The sequence below is a fragment of the Opisthocomus hoazin genome, chromosome 2 (genome assembly GCF_030867145.1).
Source record: "Opisthocomus hoazin isolate bOpiHoa1 chromosome 2, bOpiHoa1.hap1, whole genome shotgun sequence".
Taxonomy (NCBI): Eukaryota; Metazoa; Chordata; class Aves; order Opisthocomiformes; family Opisthocomidae; genus Opisthocomus; species Opisthocomus hoazin.
The window spans coordinates 62,511,742-62,532,907 of NC_134415.1; the positions used below are offsets into that span (position 1 = coordinate 62,511,742).

The 21,166-nt window shown below is 52.8% G+C and overlaps 1 protein-coding gene across 3 annotated transcripts in view; it reads left to right on the forward strand.

Annotated features, from left to right (window-relative positions):
* Positions 1–2,177: 2,177 nt before the first annotated feature.
* Positions 2,178–21,166, forward strand: part of TAGAP (T cell activation RhoGTPase activating protein) — a 62,063-nt gene continuing 43,074 nt past the window's right edge. For 2 of the 3 annotated variants that reach the window (XM_075446481.1, XM_075446486.1), the window contains exons 1-2: positions 2,178–2,196; positions 11,992–12,080. The gene's annotated coding sequence lies outside the window, so the exon portion shown is untranslated. Of the gene's footprint in view, positions 2,197–11,991; positions 12,081–19,210; positions 19,338–21,166 lie in introns of those variants that run through there. The other variant, XM_075446474.1, reaches the window with a different exon arrangement.

Sequence of the window (21,166 nt, forward strand, 5' to 3'; positions counted from 1 at the left end):
GTGCAGAGCAAAACATGGTTTTTTTTTTTAGCATAAGCACCAAAAGAAATACGAATTGTCAGAAATAAGATGACCACGTTTGCAATTCTGATTTTCTTTTTCTTCCTTTCACTGCAGTCTTCAATTACCACCTTCTGAAATTCTCCGATATTTTACATGCAGATAGATCTCAGCCAAGAAAATGCTGTGAGCTTAGAAAAAATTCCTTCCCTTCGCAGCAATCCGGAAAACATTTCTGATATAAACAGCAATAGGCAGAAAGCAATGGTCTGCCTCGCTTCTCTGAAGGTCTCAAGCCATAATTTTGTCTGTCAAACTCAAGCTGAAATCAAATACAAATACAGAAATGTAGAAATAAATAACTCCTGATTATGTTGTCTGGGAACATATTGCAACTTCCACAAAAGCTGGCCTGTGTTCATGTCCTGGAGGGCTTAGCTGAGCCTTCACAGTAGTTGCACTGATGACGCCAAACCTCCTGTAACTTCCCCCTTGATTTTTGCAGGCTGCCAGAGGGTGTCACGGAGGGAACCCAGCACCATGGAAAGAAGTTTTATTAGTGTTTTATACAAGACATGCACTCAGCAATAAAGCTGAAAAAAATACGAGAGGAAAAACCCAAACAAACCAACAAAGCCCCCAGAACTCCCTGGATCACGCGGAGCTGGGAGGGTAGCTCCGGCGGAGCCAGGCAGCAGATCCGTACGCAATCGAGGGCAGAGCCGCTGCGACCAGGTGCAGCTTCTGTGGGAGCCTGTGTCCACCTGTCCCGTCAAGGGACCCGAGTGGTTTTGAAAGGTGCTCTATTTTGCTGGAAGGGTTTTTTTGTGGGCCATCAGGGACACGGTAATTATGATAATTCATCTCTCCCCCTCTGCGAGGACAAACTGGAGCTTTTACTAACCAGCCCGCACTTGACAGGACGCTTGTCCTTCTCGTGGTCAAGAGCAGTTCCTATGCTTTTTTCCAGCAAAAATACCATAATCTGCACTGCGAGAGGTAGTGCCCCGTCTGGAGGCAGTTCACCATTGATCGAAACAAATCCTTCAGCTTCATCTGAAGGGTGGGTGTCAGGAGGATGGGGCCAAGCTCTTTTCAGTGGTGCCCAGCGACAGGACAAGGGGCAATGGGCACAAACTGAGGCACAGGAAGTTCCGTCTGAACATGAGGAAGAACTTCTTCCCTCTGAGGGTGACGGAGCCCTGGAACAGGCTGCCCAGGGAGGTTGTGGAGTCTCCTTCTCTAGAGATATTCAAGACCCGCCTGGACAAAGTCCCGTGCAGCCTGCTGTAGGTGACCCTGCTTCAGCAGGAGGGTTGGACTAGATGACCCACAGAGGTCCCTTCCAACCCCTACTATTCTGTGATTCTGTGATTCTGTGATCTGTAGGTGCCAAGCAGCACAGCTCAGCGAGAGCAGGGCACGCGTAAAATGTGATGGTTAAGGACAGGCAAGTCTGTAGAAGAAACAACCCACTTCGAAGTGGTGAAGCTTGGCTCAGTTAGATTTCAGCGAGAAGACGGAGCGTGTTGGGTAGTAGAAAGCCGATCCTGGTCGTTAAAGAGCCGTGTGCAATCCTCACCAGAGTCGCAGGGGTGGTTCCCCAAACCCGTGCCCAGGAGGACGCTGAGGTCCTGTTTCCCAGACTGAGCCGGACACTTGTACGGGTGATGGGAGCCGGACACTTGTAGGGATGATGAGTGCGTGACGGAGCCTTCACCTCCAGAGTGACACAGCCCCTTCTCCCCGCTGTTCCTCGGCCCCGTCCCTCGCTCCTGCCTGCCCGGTGGACCCGTACTGGGGCTGCCGGTCTGCCAGGTGCCCCGCACCGGCGCTTGTTGTTCCCGGCACCCCACGGGGTCCCACCCGCACCGGCCTCGGCAGCAGTGCTGCCGGGGGGGGTCGGCTGCGCCGCCGGTGGGTGGGCAGCTGCGAGGGGGTCTCACAGCTCCCGGCTCTCCGTCCCGGCTGTTCCCCCTGCCCGGGGCGGGAGCGGCTCCTCCCTCGGCGGGTAACGGGGCGGGGGGAGCCGGCGGCGGGGTCTGCGCTCACCTCGGTGGCTGCGGCTCGGCGGCCGAGGCGGGAGGGCGCTGCGCCCCGGCGCTCCCCCCGCCGCCCCCCGGGGCGATGCCGGACCCGCGGGCGGGAGGGGCGGCGTGCAGGGGCGGCGGCGGCGGCGGAGGGGTCCCGGTCCCGGTGAGTGCGGGACGGCGGCGGGGGCGCGGAGCGCGGCAGGGCCGGGGGGGGGGGGGTGTCGGGCAGCACCCCGCCTGCCCGGGTGTCGGAGGTGACGGTGGCCGCTGCTGCGGGCTGTCGGCGGCCAGAGGCTGCCGAGGAGCTGCCGGGGTCTTCGAGCCTGGTGCTGGATCCGGTAAAAGGCAAAACCCGAGGCTTCCCTCGCGTACGGCCCCGGGGCGCAGCGCGGGTCCGGACCCCGGGGGTGCGGGGTTCCGCGGGTTCGCGGCCCCGGCCCCGGGGCGCAGGGCGGTCGTTACCCCGCCGGGGGTGCCGGGGTCGGACTGTCGGAGGGCGGGCAGGCGCGGAGCGGGGTGCGGGGTCCTGTCGCTGCAGGGCCGGGCTGCTGGGACACCCCTTCGGGGCAGCCGAGTCCCGGGAGACGGAGCAAACCGGCCCAAACCCTCAGCCACGCGTGAATACGTAATGGCTGAGGTGAAACCGGGGGGTTTCTTGGCTGTATCGGTGTGAGGGGAAGAGTTAAAGAGGGGGTTTATTGTGGTCGTTGTTCTCGTTACGGAGAGATGTAACATCACGGCAACAGACCGCGTTCCGCGCCAGCGCACGCCGTGAGCCCCGTCCCGCAGCCCCCGGTACGCCCGGTGCGAGCCCGGGACCACGGCCCGGTCCCCGGGGCGGTCCCAGCTGCGGCGATGGCTCCTGTCAGCGGGGAGAGGAGCTCCGGCCCCGGCCCACCGATGGCCAGGCCAGAAGGGACCGTCGCGTCCTTTAGTCTGACCTCAGGTGGGAGCAAGGTGCTGGCCGGGAGGCCGAAAGAAAACCGCCGGGACTGAATCCCTGCACCGAAACACAGCATTTCTGCGTGTTTCTGCAAAAAGACTCCTCTACAAAAGAAATTATATTAGTGGCAGGGGCTTTCTGCACGGATTGTTTACACAGAGATGCGTCGATCGTAAGTAGAAGCTTCAGAGCTTCCAAATGTAATGATTGGAAGTGCATTTTGCATGCCAGCTGATCTGGCTTTCCATTGTTCCTCCTGCTCTTCAGAAGCAGGGCTGCTAGCAGGAATGGACTATTTTCCAGTAAGAAAGAGCTTACTGAAAAAAATAATTAAGAGGAAAAAAAGAAAGGAAATAATATATTTTGTTCAAAGTTGTCAGCAGAGACATTGTAAAATATCAAAATTTCAAATAAGCATAATTTTATCTCTGTTCTTCCCATTTCTTTCTTTTTAATGTCTCTTTATTTTTCCATTTCCAATGAGAAAGTAGGAAAGGAACACAAAGAAAAATGTAGGCGATTATTTAACAGAGACATTTTGGATGCTGACTGAGTGAGAAAAATTTTCTTCTTGCTAAACTTTTTTCAAAAGTAACCCTTCAATGTACATTCAAAAGATGCTATTTTCTTTAGACATAAACCAGCCCGGGCACTCACATCCATACGGCGGGGCTGGATCCGTTTTACTGCCCTTCGATATTCAGTCTTGTCTTCACTGCTAGTTTTAGGGATCTGGCCACTCACTACTTTACTTAAGCCGGGTGCTTTTTTGGAGTACCAATGGTCTCCGAAAGTGGAGCAAGACAGTACCGAATAAGGCTCCTCAACTTACATCCCGTTTTTTCCGATATTAACAATGTACATAAACCGCTTGTGACAGCATGGGGATGGAGCATCACGGGAGTGCCAGGCTGTGCTGGGACGTGATCCCAAGAGACAAGAAGGGTGAATGGCCTCCCCAGCCCCGTGCATCCGTCACTCTGGTGCACCATCTGCCACAGAGCCCCGGGTCCTCCTGGGAGCTGGGGAAATGCGTATCTCCTGCAGATAGTCACGGATGTCTGGCTTGCATGGTGTGGCAGGGAAAGGGACTACAGCGTCTGCGGTTAATGAAGTCCAGTGCAAAGCTGCATCCCACAGTAATGTATTACCTTGGAAAGCAGGGGTGTGATGCCAGGCAAATAACTGGCCCCACGGGAAGGCAGGACGCTGGGAAGGCAGGACCAGGAGGATGAGGACGAGGAAGGAAGGAAGGATGAGGACAAAGATGAGGACGAGGAGGAACCTCCCAGTGCCACTGCTGCTGGGGACAGCAGCAGTGCCCGTCAGAGTGTGGGGGGGATCTGTCACAGCTGGCTCTTAGAGAGCCTGCAGCCGGGCCCCCGCGGGGGCTCTAAATCACACTGATTGCACAGTCTATAAAGAAAAATCTCACCAGTCCCCATAACCAGGCTGCTGGCTTTTAAACCTCTGTAGATAAAAATCTGTTTATTGCTGTGGTGTTAGAAGTCCAGAGTAACTACGCTGACTCCAGTGACATTAACAGCACAAAGTAGCTTTGGAAAAGAGTTTTAATACAGACCAGCTCGAGGCAAATTCTGGTCTGGTTTATTCTATGTAAACCCGGAGTCACTCTTTTGGATGGCTAGCTTAAGTCGAGAGTGCTGCCACTTATTTCAGAGGAACCACGCTCTGCCCACGCTGATACAACCAAGACCATTAATTCTCCTCTTTCATATATTTGTAAGTTCCTTCCCAGCCTGCCTGACTGAGCTGAATCGCCCCCTTGCCCTCAGGGGGTGCCTGTGGGGCAGCTCTCACGGGGACTGCTGGGAGTGGTGGGGCAGCCGGGCACAGGACAGGTCCCAGGGGCTGCAGAGCCGCCCTGGTCCGTGGGGGACAAAGGAGCCAGCCAGTGCCACCCCTCTGTGTGCCGCTGGGAAATGCTCGCCGAGGGCTGCCCATCCGAAGTGTCAGCTGGTGGGACTGGCTGCGGAAATGGCCAGGGCATGGCCTGGTCAAGGTTCAGGGTACGCCCACACTCATAGGTTAAGCAGCACTTGAGAGCCCTCCCTGGCCCTGCAGCTCAATCAGCTATAGTCAGTATAAATTATGATATCACGCGTGAACTGTTAGAGCCAGCCCTGGCACCTGTTTGGCCCACGCCAACCAACACTGCCCCGCTCAACCCCTGCCTGCTTTTGGGCAGCAGCACCCCCTGGTCGTCCCCATCAGTGGAGGAGCAGAGCCCTGCCTCGTGGCAGGCAGCGCTGGCTCCCTGGACGCAGCCCGAGCTGCAGCACCGGCAGCATCTGCAGGCGGCTTGGTCTGGCCGCTCAGTGCTGCCTTGGAGAGCGTCCGGATTCTCCTGTCCCACGCCACCGGCCCCGAGCCCTTCCTGCTCCCTCCCAGCCGTGGGAACTCGCCCCAGCTATTCCCGCCTGGCATCTGTCCCCTTTCCTCCTTCTCTTCTTCCATTTCCCTTACCCTTCCTGAATGACACCAGTTATACAGTGACAACAAGATTTGGTCCCTTGCTCCCATCGCCTCGGTCACCCTTGTTATGTCCCCACCTCGTCTGCTCCCACCTCTGCACCGCGGTGCTCGTACAGCGACGACTGGAACGCTCGCTTCCCTGCGGGAAGGAGCCGGACCCTTCGTGGGCAGGGGGCTATGGGTGATGATGCCCCAGCTGCGGTCACTGCTGCAGGGTCAAGGCCTGGCCGTGTCGGGGGGAGAGGTGGTCCCGCTCCCAAGGCGGAGCAGGGCCATCCCCATGGCTCTTGTCCCCTCCTTGCTGCTGGCCTCGGGTGAGACAGAAACTGGGGGCAGAGGTCTGGGCAAAAGCTCATTTAAAGGATGCATCTCCCCCAGGAGCCCCCTTCCTCCCCTTTTGGGTGGTCCGGTGTGCTGGGGTTGTCAAAGCTGCCCTTTCCCCAGCCTCCTCCACATGTGCACATGCACAGCGTGGCCAGGGAAAGGGAAGTCCCCAGGAATTTCGGTGTGTCCCCTGGGAAGATCTGGTCGAGGAATGGCAGCTTTACCTGCCAGCACACCTGCTGGAAACTCCCCGGGCTCTCCTCTCTGCTTCTGCTTCTGGTGTCTCGAGGGGTTTGATTTAAGCGATCACTTAATGTAAACCGAGTGAAATTTCCATATTCCTGCCAGTGGTGGATTCTTTCAGGAGGAGAAGGAAGGACATGGGTTTGCCGTCTTCACAAAGGCTCTCACCTAGTGTGGTGGAGGGCAGTGAAGAGGCTTAGGCTTTTAGTTTGTCATTCAGGATTGTAGAAGCAGGTCTGTAGATGTGAGGGCATAGGATCATAGAATCATAGAATCATAGCATGGTAAGGGTTGGAAGGGACTTTAAACATCATCTGCTTCCAACCCCCTGCCATGAGCAAGAACATCTTCCACTAGACCAGGTTGCTCAGAGCTCCATCCAACCTGGCCTTAAACGCTTCCAGGGAGGGGGCATCCACAGCTTCTCTGGGCAACCTGTTCCAGTGTTTCACCACCCTCGTGGTGAAGAATTTCTTCTTAATATCTAATCTAAATCTGCCCTCTTTTAGTTTACAGCCGTTCCCCCTTGTCCTATGACTACACACCCTTGTGAAAAGTCCCTCTCCATCCTTCCTGCAGGCCCCCTTCAGGTACTGGCAGGCTGCTCTAAGGTCACCCCTGAGCCTTCTCTTCTCCAGGCTGAACAGCCACAACTCCCTCAGCCTGTCCTCATAGGAGAGGTACTGCAGCCCTCTGATCATCTTCGTGGCCCTCCTCTGGACCCGCTCCAACAGTTCCATGTCCTTCTTATGTTGGGGGCTCCAGAGCTGGACGCAGGACTCCAGGTGGGGTCTCACAAGAGTAGCGTGAAGGGGCAGAATCACCTCCCTTGACCTGCTGGCCACGCTTCTCTTGATGCAGCCCAGGATACGGTTGGCTTTCTGGGCTGCAAGCGCACATTGCCGGCTCATACTGAGCTTCTCATCCACCAGTACCCCCAAGTCCTTCTCCTCAGGGCTGCTCTCGAGCCACTCTCTGCCCAGCCTGTACTTGTGTTTGGGATTACCCCGACCCATGTGCAGGACCTTCCACTTGGCCTTGTTCACGCAGGCCCACCTCTCCAGCCTGTCAAGGTCCCTCTGAATGGCATCCCTTCCCTCCAGTGTGTCAAGCACACCACACAGCTTGGTGTTGTCAGCAAGCTTGCTGAGGGTGCACTCCGTCCCACTGTCCATGTCGCCGACGTTCCGAAGAAACAAAAGTCCAAGGTTTTAGAAACGTGTTTATCTTTCAGCTAGTGCTGGCCCTTGCCTGCTGAGGAATCTGGCTACCTAAAAGTCTCTCCAGGTGGCACAATTGTGTCCCTGTGTATCTCTGAAGGATGTAACACTTGGAGAGGCTTTCCGAATGAGTAAAAACAAGCGTTGTGTTTGCGCCTGTAAACCAGCAGCACGTGGTTAACCCATCCGAGGAAGAATGACTAAACTCTGGATTTTCAGGTTTTTTTGGTGGATTGCTTAGAGCTAATAAAGGAGCTTTGACTTCTCTGCCAGTTTCGAAAAGCAAATCATTTGGTGCCAGGGTTGTTCAGCATTCTCGGTTCCTATATCCCATGGCAACGTGCAGAGCAGCGGGATGCTTTTTAGGCTTTCCCTCCTGTTTTCCTGGTTATAGTCCAATCTTCAGGCAGTTCTCCTTGTCGATGCCTGGGATGAAGCCCTTGCAAGGTGCATGTAGGGATTTTGTTAAACAAATGGCTCCCAGTGGGTGCACCTGAAATTCTGCAACCTGCAGATGCCATCCTTGTGTTGCCTGCTGTGTGTCTCGGAAGGAGAGCAGGTTACAGGCTGGAGTAAGAAAGGCTGGAGTTTAACTTGTGGCAGATGCTGTGATATCCTCCATGAAGCAAGAAAAGGCTTTCTGTTAAATGGAGGAAAACCCCTGAAGAGAGAAAGTATGATGTAATTGATAGTCAGTACTGGCATAGGTGCGTTTACATTGTCCCAGCTCTTGGGGCACAGGGCAAAATTAATTTAGCTTCTCTGTGCCTGCTGCAGTCTTCTACTACACATGTAGTTTTTTTCCACCAAAGCAGCAGCAACACTTGGGAATAAAGTTTTTCTTCATGACATAACGTTATTTAGTTCAATAAATCAAACAAAAATGGCCATCCTCTCCATGTAAATTGAAGACCAAACACAAAATCTGGCAGGTACAAGTCTGTCCAGGTCCAGGTTTTGCACCACCAACCTGACCTTGGCATTGCCCATCTGCACTGGCTTTCTAAGGGATTTCCAAAGAGGGCAGGGAGGTTTTACCGGGGAGCACACGGGAGGCTGAGGAGGAGACGGCATCCCCAGTGAAGATGCTCAGTAGCCGTGAAAAAGCAGGAAGGCTGGGAGACGGCTCAGTAGTCCCAGCAGGCGGGTAGGAGCTTCTCATGGAGCTCTTGCACTTGATAAGGGCTCAGGCCAGAAGGAAAAAATACACACCCCATGTGGGACTTCGATGCAAAATCTTCAAACAAGGCATTAATTTAATTTTTAAAACCATAAAAACTGAATGCACTTTCCATGTGGAAACAACCAGTTCCAAGCCCCTGGACCCTAATGAAATGATTTATTACATTTACCTGAAACACACTGCACGCACTGGATTGATTATCCACATCCCAGCACCTCCCACTTCCTAGATTTGGTCCTTTGCTACTGAATCGCGATAGGAAACCTCTCACCCCTTCCAGGCAGGATTTGTTTTCAGTTCACGGAGAGGAGAGGCCATTGCCTAGACACTTGAGGGAGGGAATAACTTGGGAGGACTTCTCGGCCGGCAGCCAGAGCACTCCTTCTGCAGGTGACAAGTGCCAGAGCTGGGTGAGTGAAGGAGGATCTGCACCCCGTCCCCACTGTTGCTAAAGCACATAGCCCCGCTGCAAGGTGGTTTCTGCAGGACCTGCCGTGGCTCCTCAGGCCACAGGAGTGACGATCGGGTTCGTGCCGCAGCCCCTCGGGACAGAGGCATCTCCAGCATCACAGCCTGGAGCCAGGTCTTGATCTTCCTCATATTTGGAGTGACAGGAGAAACATCAGGTCTGGTGCGTTCACCAGTGCCGAAATCTGTGTGGGTGTACATATGCAGATTGAAACATATTGCTCATTTCATCATCGCTATCTGCACTTGGTAGATGAAATTGTGGCAACTCTAAAATAACAGGAATAACAGTAACAGGAAGAATTTTCTTTACGCTTGTTCAGGGAGAGGAACCACACTGTTCTTCCCCACAGTGCAGCACTCTTTCTTTGCCCTCCTGGTGACACAGCAGGCACCCCGAGCATCACGCTGCCACCAGCTGTAGTCCCGGTCCCCGCCCCGGGGACGCAGCTGAGAAGGATGCTTTTGCCTGAGCTTTTCCCCCCGTCTGCTCTGGAGAGTGCGTGCCTCCGGCTGGCCCTGCGTAGGTTCAGGAACGGCTCCCAGCCGACCTCTCGGTGCCAGGTTAGGAAAGAGGTGTCTGCTCTCCCACGTGTAGTTTGTTTGGGAGCCTGCACTGAACAGTCCTCGTGGGTTTAAAACTGAGGTGGGGTGACAATGCTAACAGTTTTACAAGCTGGCACAGTCAGAGCTCATGGTATAAAGCAATAAACCAGCGAGAAAGCAGACCTCTGCCTGGGTCAGGATTCTCCCTCACTTCTCCCCGCAGCATGCAGCTATTTCTACCGCCCTGTCACTAGACCAGGGATTTACCCTGATACTGCAAGCCTAGCAAAAGGACAGAGCTTCCCTCCTGCAGGGGGAAGTCCTGGTGGGCTTAAGCATGAGGACAACACCCTACAGCGTCTTAGGAGAATAACCTTTCCCTAAAACTGCTTAACTCTGCGTGCTTTGCAGTGACTGCTGTGAGAGCCACATGGGCTTGGTCACGTACTGACCTTTTGTCGAGCAGGTGACTTCAGAAGAGCTTCTGGTAATAGTGAGTCAATGTTTATCAGAGAAAAAACCTGCTGCACTGATGACAGACACATGTACATAATAAGCAATTTCAATGTTAATTTCTTTGACTTCTGATTGTGTATTTTAAGGTATTTGTCAAAGGTAGGCAGCAAAATGGCCATGATAATACAACAATGGGAACAACCATTGCATTCAGAAAACAGCTCCTCTGCAGGTATGAAGCCGTGTCACTTACTCCTGTCACACAAGCTCCCACATGCAGAAAGGCCACAGCAGTAAATATACCACTATCAAAGTGCTATAAACCAGGTATAACCCAGGACTAAATATACCAGTGTTGTCCCTGGCATTCGAGTCTACCCCCCCGAGCCAGAGACAGCACAGCTTGCCCACTCCTGCCTTTCACTGTTCCTAGCAGCCACGTGTGCCAGCACCTTTCCCAGCAGTGAGAGCAAGGTGACATCTCCCACTACTGCTCTACTTTCCTCTGCCGATAACAGCCAGGATCATCGCTCACCTCCTCTGGGAGACTGCATTTGCCTGGGTTATGTGGGCCAGGGCACCATGGAGGTGGCCTCAGCTGGCTCAGCTCCCCGACACCCTTCGTGGCGCTCGGTCCCTGACACCCTCACGGAGAACTCGGTGCCTCCAGCTCCGCTCCGCATTGCACAGGTGTCCGCCTTTGCGCCGGGCTGGTGTGCACTGACTCGATGAGATCTGCTCGGTTTCTGCCCTCTAGGGAATTAGTTCCTCACCTCACCGCAAGCTTTGGCAGCAGCACACACACGTGGGGACACACACACACACACAAATGCACTCACCTTCTCCGGGACTCCTCAGTGACAGTCTGAGGCAGCTTTTCCAGTTCTCCTGGGAGAGAAGGTCTGCAGACACAGATAGCAGCATTTGTTTGCCATTTGTAAGCTGGATGGAGTGGTACGCTGCTAACAACTTTCAGGAGTAAAAATTTAGAGTTAGAGGTGAAAGCTCCTGAAATTCTGATGAATTTGGGACAAAATTTTGATAAAAAGCAGATGGCATTTTCAGTCATTCTTTTTCCACTCAGTGAACGGGGTCAAATGTTCAGAAAGTTGTCTGTAAGTGTATCAACCTGCTTTTCAACTATCTCAAAAAAATACTGCAAGTACGACTTTAATAAGATAGGCATCCCCCAAAGGGCGGCAACCCACCCTTTATTAGCCTCATGTCAACTCCTGGCAGCAAGGAGCCATTTCTTGCCTCTGATGCTTCTCTGCTGTGTCACTTGTTCCCGAAATAGCCTCGCTGCCTGGCGCTCGTGCTCCCGTTTGGGTGGCGGGCGGCCACAGGGAGCCCGCTGCCCCAAAGCACAGGCTTGAGGGATTTGAGCTCTTCAAGACGCAGGCAGCTCCCCTGTGGATTTGCAGGAGGCAACTTACCCACCTCTAATGTAAGCCAGCTTAGCTGCCTCCGCAGGGCACCCAGTTTGCTTCTGGGAGCCCGGCTGAGCTCACCAAGAGCGGCCTCCTCCCACCCCATGTTACAGAGCGAGAGCACGAGGTCTGTATCCAACCCAGCTCCTCCTGGGGCCTTCCATAGTCAGTGGTGAAGTGGGCGCCCCTGAGGAAGGACACAGCTTCTCTTTGCCAAAGCCGGCTGCAGAAGTGGGGAAGGAAGAGCGGTGCCCTATGAGCGCCCATGTGTCCCCACCGCCTGTAAAAGCAGCTTGGAGGGAGCAGCCCCCACACGGATGCTGATGCCGAGGTTGCCGTGGTTTGGGCAGGCACCCACCGGGGTCCCTCAGCCAGTGACCCAGGGCTTTGCCTACGGTGCCCTGGCCTGTGCTGTGGTGCCTGGCTGGCTCCACGGGGCAGCGGCTGCTGAGCTGACGGCGGCGGGGCTCAGAGCCCTGGCACTCGAGTGGAAATCTGGGAGCACCCATGAGTTAGTCGGACAAACAGACTTCATCCTCTTCCCGTACACACTTTGTAGCAATGACTCCTTTAAATGCTCAAACCCCTCACCTTTGTGGGAGCTTTGCTGGGTGATGGGAACTGATAACAAATTCATTCTCGTTTTCAGCCCCTGAAGACGGTTGCTCCCCGCCGGTGTTCAGCACCGTCGCTCTTATTCAGCAAAGGCTTGAGCAAGTCCTGGTTGCCTTCAGCCAGGTACGTACATCGCGTGCTGTATATACGGTGCCTACACAGATGTTCGGTGTCCAGGAGCAAGGAGCTGTACCTTGGCTTGCCTGTGCACACCTCACACGGCGTTGCTGTCAGTGTCCTGCAGCAGGGGACCCCAGGAGAGTCACAGATGGGGGAGCGTACACAGGGTGCCTGGGGTGGCCGAGCGGGCAGAGTCGTGGGTGCAGAGCCGGGGCTGCTGCTGCGGTGGGAACTGTACCTCCTAGCATTGCCCCCGGCTGCTCTTCTCCCCTTCCCACCAGGCCTGTGAGAGCCCAGCAGGAGCTCAGGCTCTTCCTCCCGTCTCTCCCACTCCATGACAAGGGCTGCCAGCACTGCCGCCTTGTGCATGTTAGTTTCTGCCTGTGCTGTTGAGAAGCCCCTGCTGGCAGTTTTCCCCGCAGAGCATTTTGATTCTGTACTTTCCAACTTATTTTCTTTCTTTCGGGTAGCAAGGCCTTTAAAGCAGGCAGAAGAGTTGGCTGTGATACCATTTATTGCCTTATTTTGATACAGATCATGGCTTGCCTACACAAGCTGATGGGAAATTTCTGCTGATGTTTGTGGCAGTGCCTCCTTCCTTCATTACACTGATTTCCAATAAGTACAGGAACGCTGTCATTTGAACTGCAGCTACTTCACTGCAATGCCCCGACTCCCCTTTTATCCTCTGATAAACCCAGCCCAGTTAGTCAAGCGGCACTGCTAACTGCGCATGGTGGTGTTGCAGGTAGATTTGTTCTGTGTTAAAAAAAAAAAAGGCTTACAGAGGAAAAACAGGAAGGGCAGCAGTATCTTGGGTCTTCAGGTAGCAAATGTCTGAGTCCTTGAGCATTCCTCGCTTGGGGAATGGGGCAAGATGCGCTGTACGAGCACTTGCAGTTAATTACTCTTCAGTTATGTCTCTCTTCAGAGTGAGCACATTTTTTGCATTCATTTCCCGACATGAACATCAGGAGCTGTCAGACTGTGAGAAAGGCTGAGTTTAACACACTTTCATTTCGCTGGAAACGTTCCTGATTGAAGTCTGTGCAGCAGCTCTGTGTGACACCTCCTGGCTTGCCATACGGCTCCATCTTACAGCCCACAGTCATTCTACAGCCTGTGGGGACAGCTGGAACTCAAATACTGAACAAGTCCCCAGGACTCACTGCTCTGTTTTCTTTGATGCCATAATTTACTAGGTGTTACAAGCAGAAAATACTACTACCATAACCATCCCTTCCCCACCCCACCAAACCCTACAAGCTCCGAGAGCCTGAGCCTGCAAGAAAAAAGGGCTGCTGGTGTCTCTACAGGGAGGAGACAGCAGCATCGCTGTGTTGCTGGTGATGGGTGACCGGCTGGAGAGGCAGTCGTGCTACCTCTCCAGCCCCAAGTCCCTGCCTCCTCCAGCTTCTGGCTTTGGCTCTCAGACCCCTGCCTGTGAGAACAGACCCGGCTGGGCAGGAAAGCGGTCCCAGTGCCTCATCCCTTAAGTGATCTGGATGTCCACAAATCCATGGGCCCCGATGGAATGCACCCACGAGTGCTGAGGGAGCTGGCGGATGTCATTGCTGAGCCACTCTCCATCATCTTTGAGAGGTCCTGGAGGACAGGAGAGGTGCCCGAGGACTGGAGAAAGGCCAATGTCACTCCAATCTTCAAAAAGGGCAAGAAGGAGGACCCAGGGAACTACAGGCCGGTCAGCCTCACCTCCATCCCGGGAAAGGTGATGGAGCAGCTTATCCTGGAGGCCATCATGAAGCAAGTGGAAGAAAAGAAGGTTATCAGGAGTAGTCAGCATGGATTCACCAAGGGGAAATCATGCCTGACCAATCTGATAGCTTTCTACAATGACATGACTGGCTGGGTAGACGAAGGGAGAGCCGTGGATGTTGTCTACCTTGACTTCAGCAAGGCTTTCGACACAATCTCCCATGATATCCTCCTAGGGAAGCTGAGGAAGTGTGGGCTGGATGAGTGGTCGGTGAAGTGGATAGAGAACTGGCTGAATGGCAGAACTCAGAGGGTTGTCGTCAGCGGTGCTGAGTCTAGTTGGAGGCTGGTAAAAAGTGGTGTCCCCCAGGGGTCAGTACTGGGCCCAGTCTTGTTTAACTTCTTCATCAACGACCTGGATGAAGAGTTAGAGTGTACCCTCAGCAAGTTTGCTGATGACACCAAACTGGGAGGTGTGGTAGATACACCAGAAGGCTGTGCTGCCATTCAGTGTGACCTGGATAGGCTGGAAAGCTGGGCAGAGAGGAACCTGATGAGGTTCAACAAAGGCAAATGCAGGGTCCTGCACCTGGGGAGGAACAACCTCATGCACCAGTACAGGCTTGGGGTGGTCCTGCTGCAGTGCAGCTCTGCGGAGAGGGACCTGGGCGTCCTGGTGGACGACAGGTTAACCATGAGCCAGCAGTGTGCCCTGGCTGCCAAGAAAGCCAATGGGATCCTGGGGTGCATCAAGAGGAGTGTGTCCAGCAGGTCGAGGGAGGTTCTCCTTCCCCTCTACACTGCCCTGGTGAGGCCTCATCTGGAGTACTGTGTCCAGTTCTGGGCTCCCCAGTTCAAGAAAGATGAAGAGCTACTGGAGAGAGTCCAGCGGAGGGCTACGAAGATGATGAGGGGACTGGAACATCTCCCCTACGAGGAGAGGTTGAGGGAACTGGGCTTGTTCAGCCTGAAGAAGAGAAGGCTGCGAGGGGACCTAATATATGCTTACAAATATCTCAAGGGTGGGTGTCAGGAGGATGGGGCCAAGCTCTTTTCAGTGGTGTCCAGTGACAGGAGAAGGGGCAATGGGCACAAACTGAAGCACAGGAAGTTCCGTCTGAACATGAGGAAGAACTTCTTCCCTCTGAGGGTGACGGAGCACTGGAACAGGCTGCCCAGGGAGGCTGTGGAGTCTCCTTCTCTGGAGATATTCAAGACCTGCCTGGACAAGGTCCTGTGCAGCTTGCTGTAGGTGACCCTGCTTCGGCAGGAGGGTTGGACTAGATGACCCACAGAGGTCCCTTCCAACCCCTACCATTCTGTGATTCTGTGATTCTGTGATCCCGCCTTCACGCACAACATAGGTCCTCTCTCTCATTTCTGCAGGAGGCAGCATTTACCAAGAGCACGGTTCACTCCCGGTGGTGTAATCCATGTAGTTGCTGGTGCCATCAGCTAATTTGCAGCTGGTGCCAACAGCTAATTTGTCTGTGGCCTGGTTGTATGGAGGAGGGAGGTGTGCTCTGGCAGTCTCCCCCATTTTACTACGGCTCCAGACAAGGCCAGTTTAAGGTATCTGAGCAGGACAAGCAAACGTCAGGTGCCAGCACTGGGCTGCTGCTACCATAGGAAAACAGTGGGAGGCGGCAAGCAGCAGAACTGGGAGAAATAGCCCTTGGGACAGGGATTTGTGTGCCTGTGCTTCAGGCAGTGAGCTGGGGCAGGGCAGAGCAGGGGCTGCTGCTCCTCCAGGCAGCATTTCAGCAGGAGCTGCTGCCTCCCTTCGTCCCGAGCCTGGCTCCCGCAGCCTGCCTGGCTGCCCAAGGAGCATTGCTCTCCAGGCAGTGTGGGCAGGAGACCTGCAATCGTTTTCACACTCTGGGCAGCTTGGTCCCCTGGGTGACTGCCTGCTTTGCCTGTCCCTTGAGCTGGCGCTAATCCTATCAAATAGCCTAAGCAGAGCCCCAGCTGCTTCGCTGGCACCGGCCTCGCAGAGCTAACAGCCACAAAGGTCTGGAATCAGCTCCTCTCGCAAAAGGAAGTATCATTTCCACTGAACACATTTGGGTTGATGCATACACAAAACCTCTGAGGTGCAGAAGAGTCTCATGTGACAGCTGGGTTAAACCCAGCTTCCTTTGTGCCACAAGCACAGTCCCTCCCCAAGACCTCCCAGCCCCGTGGCCAAGCTACTGGTGGCTTCACCATGACACGAAGCAACGGTGAAGGCCCACAAAGCCCTATAGAAAGAGCTTTTTTCTTTGCCTGTGATCAGCATGAACTAATTAGCCTTCAGATGAAAAACGTCTTTTGTATTCCAGAAGAGGTTGTCTTCATGCCATAATGCCCCATCAGTACTGAAACGTTGTCATCTCAGGGAACACTCCAGATGCGCTGCCTGCAGACGTACTCTAGAGCCTCTGTATCTACAGAAGCAGAAATAGAAAAGTCTCTGTTACACTCAGAGGCAGGAAAATCATTACAAATTGGAGAACAACCCAGCTTCATAAAGCCATCATCTTTCAGGATTCAAAGCTAAGAAGACAGGATATCCCCTGAATATTTCTGTGGAGATTGTAAGCTATACAAATACCACAGAGCACTTGATGGAGCATTATCCTTCATAGGCACTATACAGCGAGGATGACAAGGTGAAAGCCTTTGTGATCTGGATGCCAAACCTGTGAACCATGCAGTCCTGATTGTTCTTGGTCTAGGTGGTGACTTTCCCTTTTCCCTACAGAGGTTCACAGACCACCTGACTGGGCTAATGCAGGTGACTGTAGTAACTGAACCAGAAGTCATTTCCAGAAAATTGATGAGTTTATTCATCTTGCTGATTCAACTGCCTAGAGACTAGATTCCTCCAGCTCTCAAGCCAGTTCCTGGTTGCAGTAACATGCAGGACATGCACTAGTCAACTAGTGCAGATTGAGACGTTGACTGAAGAGCTAGCTCATGAGATAAAGTCACTGCAGTGTTCAGTTTCTGGACCTACTGAGCAATTATCAGTAGCATTAGGGAAAGGTAACAAAAGTATACTCCTGAGCTTACTTTCTGCTATTTAACCAGCGTGCCAGTCAGAAATCCTTTGGATTTATGTTGGAAATCTATTGATCACAGAATCATAGAAGAATTTGAGTTAAAAGGAACTTTTAAATGTCATCGAGTCCAACCCTCCTGCAATAAGCATCTTCATCTAGATCGGGTTGCTCAGAGCCCCATCCAGCCTGACCTTGAATGTTTCCAGGCATGAGGGATCTACCACCTCTCTGGGCAACCTGTTCCAGTGTTTCACCACCCTCATCGTAAAATCACAAACTGCAAGAAGTAAGTAGGGCAAACCTTTTGTTTTAAAGCACACATCCTCCATGGCAAACTCAGACCCTGAAGGAATCTGTTTCTTGGAATGTGGTCTAGAGGGCATTTCCTGACAGTTGATGTTTATTTTTGCACCCGGCATTTTCTGTACCTCTGAGGCTGAGTTTGCATATTGCTTATGAGGTGCTAACTTCATTACCCACTCCTGGCAGAGGAAGACATTATACAAGGTGCATCCTCTTCAAACATTTATGGGAACAGGATTCCTACCCCAAAGGTTTTCCACTGACATAGTGTTGGAGTGGTTAGTGGACCCAGACCAACTCTCGCCGTGACTGCGTGTGCAATTGCAGAATCGCAGAATCACAGAATCACAGAATGGTAGGGGTTGGAAGGGACCTCTGTGGGAAGGAACAGGCTGCCCAGGGAGGTTGTGGAGTCTCCTTCTCTGGAGATATTCAAGACCCGCCTGGACAAGGTCCTGTGCAGCCTGCTCTAGGTGACCCTGCTTTGGCAGGGGGGTTGGACTAGATGACCCACAGAGGTCTCTTCCAACCCCTAATATTCTGTGATTCTGTGATCCACAACCTCTCTGGGCAACCTGTTCCAGGCCTCCTCATCCTCAGAGTGAAGAAGTTCTTCCTCATGTTCAGACGGAACTTCCTATGCTTCAGTTTGTGCCCCTTGACCCTTGTCCTGTCGATGGGCACCACTGAAAAGAGTCTGGCCCTGTCCTCCTGACACCCGGCCTTAAGATATTTGTAGGCATTTATAAGGTCCCCTCTCAGCCTTCTCTTCTTCAGGCTGAACAAGCCCGGCTCCCTCAGCCTTGCATTGTAGAAGAGATGCTCCAGTCCCTCTGAAAGAGAGACTTAGCTGGGTTTCAGGAGGACGTGGCAAGTCTGATCTGCAGCTTTTCCTGTGACATTTTACAGCCCTGAACGGGCTGTGGGAAGTGGTGGAGTCACCATCCCTGGAGGTGTTCAAAAAACGTGCAGATATGGCACTTCAGGACATAGTTTAGCAGGCATAGTGGTGATGGACTGATGGTTGGACTTGATGATCTTAGAGGTCTTTTCCAACCTTAGTGATTCTATGGTTCTATGATTTAATTAACCACCGTCTTGATTTCCAGCCTGATAGTGAAGCTGGCACTGCATTTCCTTGCAGAGAGAAACATCTGTTCAGGGAGTCTTCACACTGATAGAACAAGCAGTGGGGGAGCTGGGGCTCTGTGTGATCTTTTCCATGTTGCCCTGGCTCCTTCCTCTGCCCGGGCAGCGAGGTCCAAGCAGGGAGGCACAGCATGTACTGAACTATCCTACAGAGATGCTGGATCCCATCCCAACACTGAAGATCTGATTGCTGTCACCATGCAACCACATTTAGTTGCCTTTTTATTTTTTGTTCGGTGGTGTGACAGGCTTACCTTGCCAAGCTGAGAAAGCTCAGGGAACTATCTGCCGAGGTGCAGAGGGGGTGAGTCATGCAGAGTCTGGGGGCTGGCAGCAAGAGACCCTTGCATTGAAGGCTGTGGTTAAAGGAGGTGGGAGGGTTTTTTTGCTGGCCACAGGACTGAGGTGGGCAGGTGTAAATGAGTCAAGTAAAGGTTGCTGCAAAACAAGATCTCTGAGGGTGAAATCAGTGGGGTTGCTGGTAACACTAGGGAGTTTTATGGGTCAGCTTGAAGGTTTGATTTCCTTCCTATACCCTCCTACTACTTCTTGACAGCCATGCTGCTCCTGCCCTTCTCTTTTTCTCTTCATTCACTTTTACTCTCTTCTTCCCTTTTTCATCCTTCGTGTGCATATACTAGCTAAATGCTTTACGTGCCGTGTTTAACCAGCTGATGATGTACTCTGAGTTTTCTTTGATAGGCTGACTGATGGGAAAATAATGAGTAAAAAAATAATACTATCACAGCACCAGCTGTATGGCAGCATAGTGGGTAGGGTGCTGCTTTGCAGGGGGAGGGTGGGCGTCCCCCCCCAGCTCTGGTCCGGACAACCTGCGTCATCTTCAGCGTGACGTTTCTCCTCTCTGCACCACAAGTCCCATCTGTAACACAGGGTTAATAATGCTGCCTTTCCTCCTAGGGATATGGCGAGGAAAGGAGTAGTCAACAACTCAACACAGTGATGGGGTGATTCATTTAGATGTAGGCATCAGACAGTCAGGAGCTGCAGAGGCCTGGAGCAAACCCAAAAGATGAGATTTTTCAGGGTAAGACTTGTCCCTTTATTAACTGTTAGCGTAACAGGACTCTGATGCACGTGAGATCCCTCTTTTTTTATAATACAAGTAATAAGTGAAAGTACTTCGTATTAATTGAGAGCAGTTTACTTGAGAAAGAGTTTTGTGAAAACAGGCCTATTTATAAACACAGAAGTAACATATTCAGCTTCTCTTGCAGTTTGGTTCAAAACAGTTTGTAGAAACTGTTCTGATGAGAAACTCGGAGGCTGTCTGACATTATTACAGAAGGTGTCTGCTTTCTTTGGAAATGTTACATATTTGTTGAAAAAAGCAACACTAAAAATATCACCGAAGCTAGAAAGCTTCTCAATGGGAAAAATATGTCATCGTTGTGTGCGGAGACCTTAAAACTTTCATTCTACCTGTTTTCTAACTTTCATGTGAGATCTAGAAACTTGGCCTGTGTGACTCCCCTTTGCGCTTTTGATACATTACAGTCTTGTGAAAGCTGCAATCCAAATTTATTCAATGAACACCAAAAGCACAGTTCTCACACCAGGAAAGCTAAGCATGTTTTGAAGCAGTATCGAGCTGCCCCTGACTGCCGTCGCCACACACACAACACACGTGTACCTCCAAGACCAGTCACTGGGGGCTGTGATGGGATGAATCCAATGGGGTGAATCAGGAGCTGGATTATGGTGCTGAGTGATGGGGTCTGAGCTAAGCTAGAGACTTTCCCCTGGAGAAAACCTGGGAGCACTCACTTGATCTGTTTTACCTGCAGACCAGTGTGAGGAAGAGGCTCATCGGGTGGGCAGTGACAAGCAGCATCCAGCTGCTGGGCAGCAGCTGCTGCCCTCCCAGATGCTGAACTGTACAGTTATTCCACGCAGGGCAGAGTCTGTGCTTCCACCAACATGCCTTGTTTAAAGCCATAAAACTTTTATTATGTGTCCAAGCCTCAGTCATAACCGGCTTATCTCTGAACAGCTAATCATTTCATTTCATTTCTAAATGAAACTCTCAGGCAAGCCCAAAAAGATTTTTCTGACCTTTCTGCATACACGCAGCAATTCCCATCTATGTGGAAAATAAAATGCGCAGGGTCAAGTGCAATGTTGCTATTGGACACATCTAGGACTTAGCTGAGCCCAGCAGTACTGCAGACATCTGGGCAAACTTTATTCAGGAATGGCCAGCCCTCTGCGGCGATCACAGATTGCTTTTAGAACACAGGATTCTGCGTTTTTTTGAAAAATGTTGTACCTAGAAAAGAGAGCTTGTAAAAGGCCTTAGAAGGGTGGGGGCTTCAGTGCTGTGGCCCTGTCGAAAGACTGGTCTGAGATAGCCTCAAACCGAGAGATGTGCTGACAGAAATAAGGAGCGTCACATTGCAGGTCTCGGCGAAGGCTAATTAACCCCCATGACAGCCTACATCCTGTCTGCTGGTGGAAAGGAAACGCGCCGTAGGCGTCCCAAGGCTGACATTCGTGCCTGGCATTTCCCCCATGCTGCGTCTGTGGGGTGGGCAGCACGGCTGGCAGCGTGCCGGCACGCAGACCACTGGCACTCCGGGCCCAGGAGAGCCAGCAGGCAGACCCCTGTCTGGGACAGGGGTCTTGGGGGAGCGGCATCGCTCTGATGGGGGTCGCAGGCTGACACAGGGTGGGGCGACAGGCTCCCTGCTGACACGTCTCCCTAGTTAACTGCCGTCCCTTCCGTCTCAGCAGTGTTCTGCATGGTGTTTGCTGCTGCGCTCAGAAACCTTGGAAAGGCACATACAGCCCATTAACGTGCAGGGGGACCTGTGCTCCCAAGCCTGCCAGCAGTGCTGGTAACCCTGGCTGCTGCTG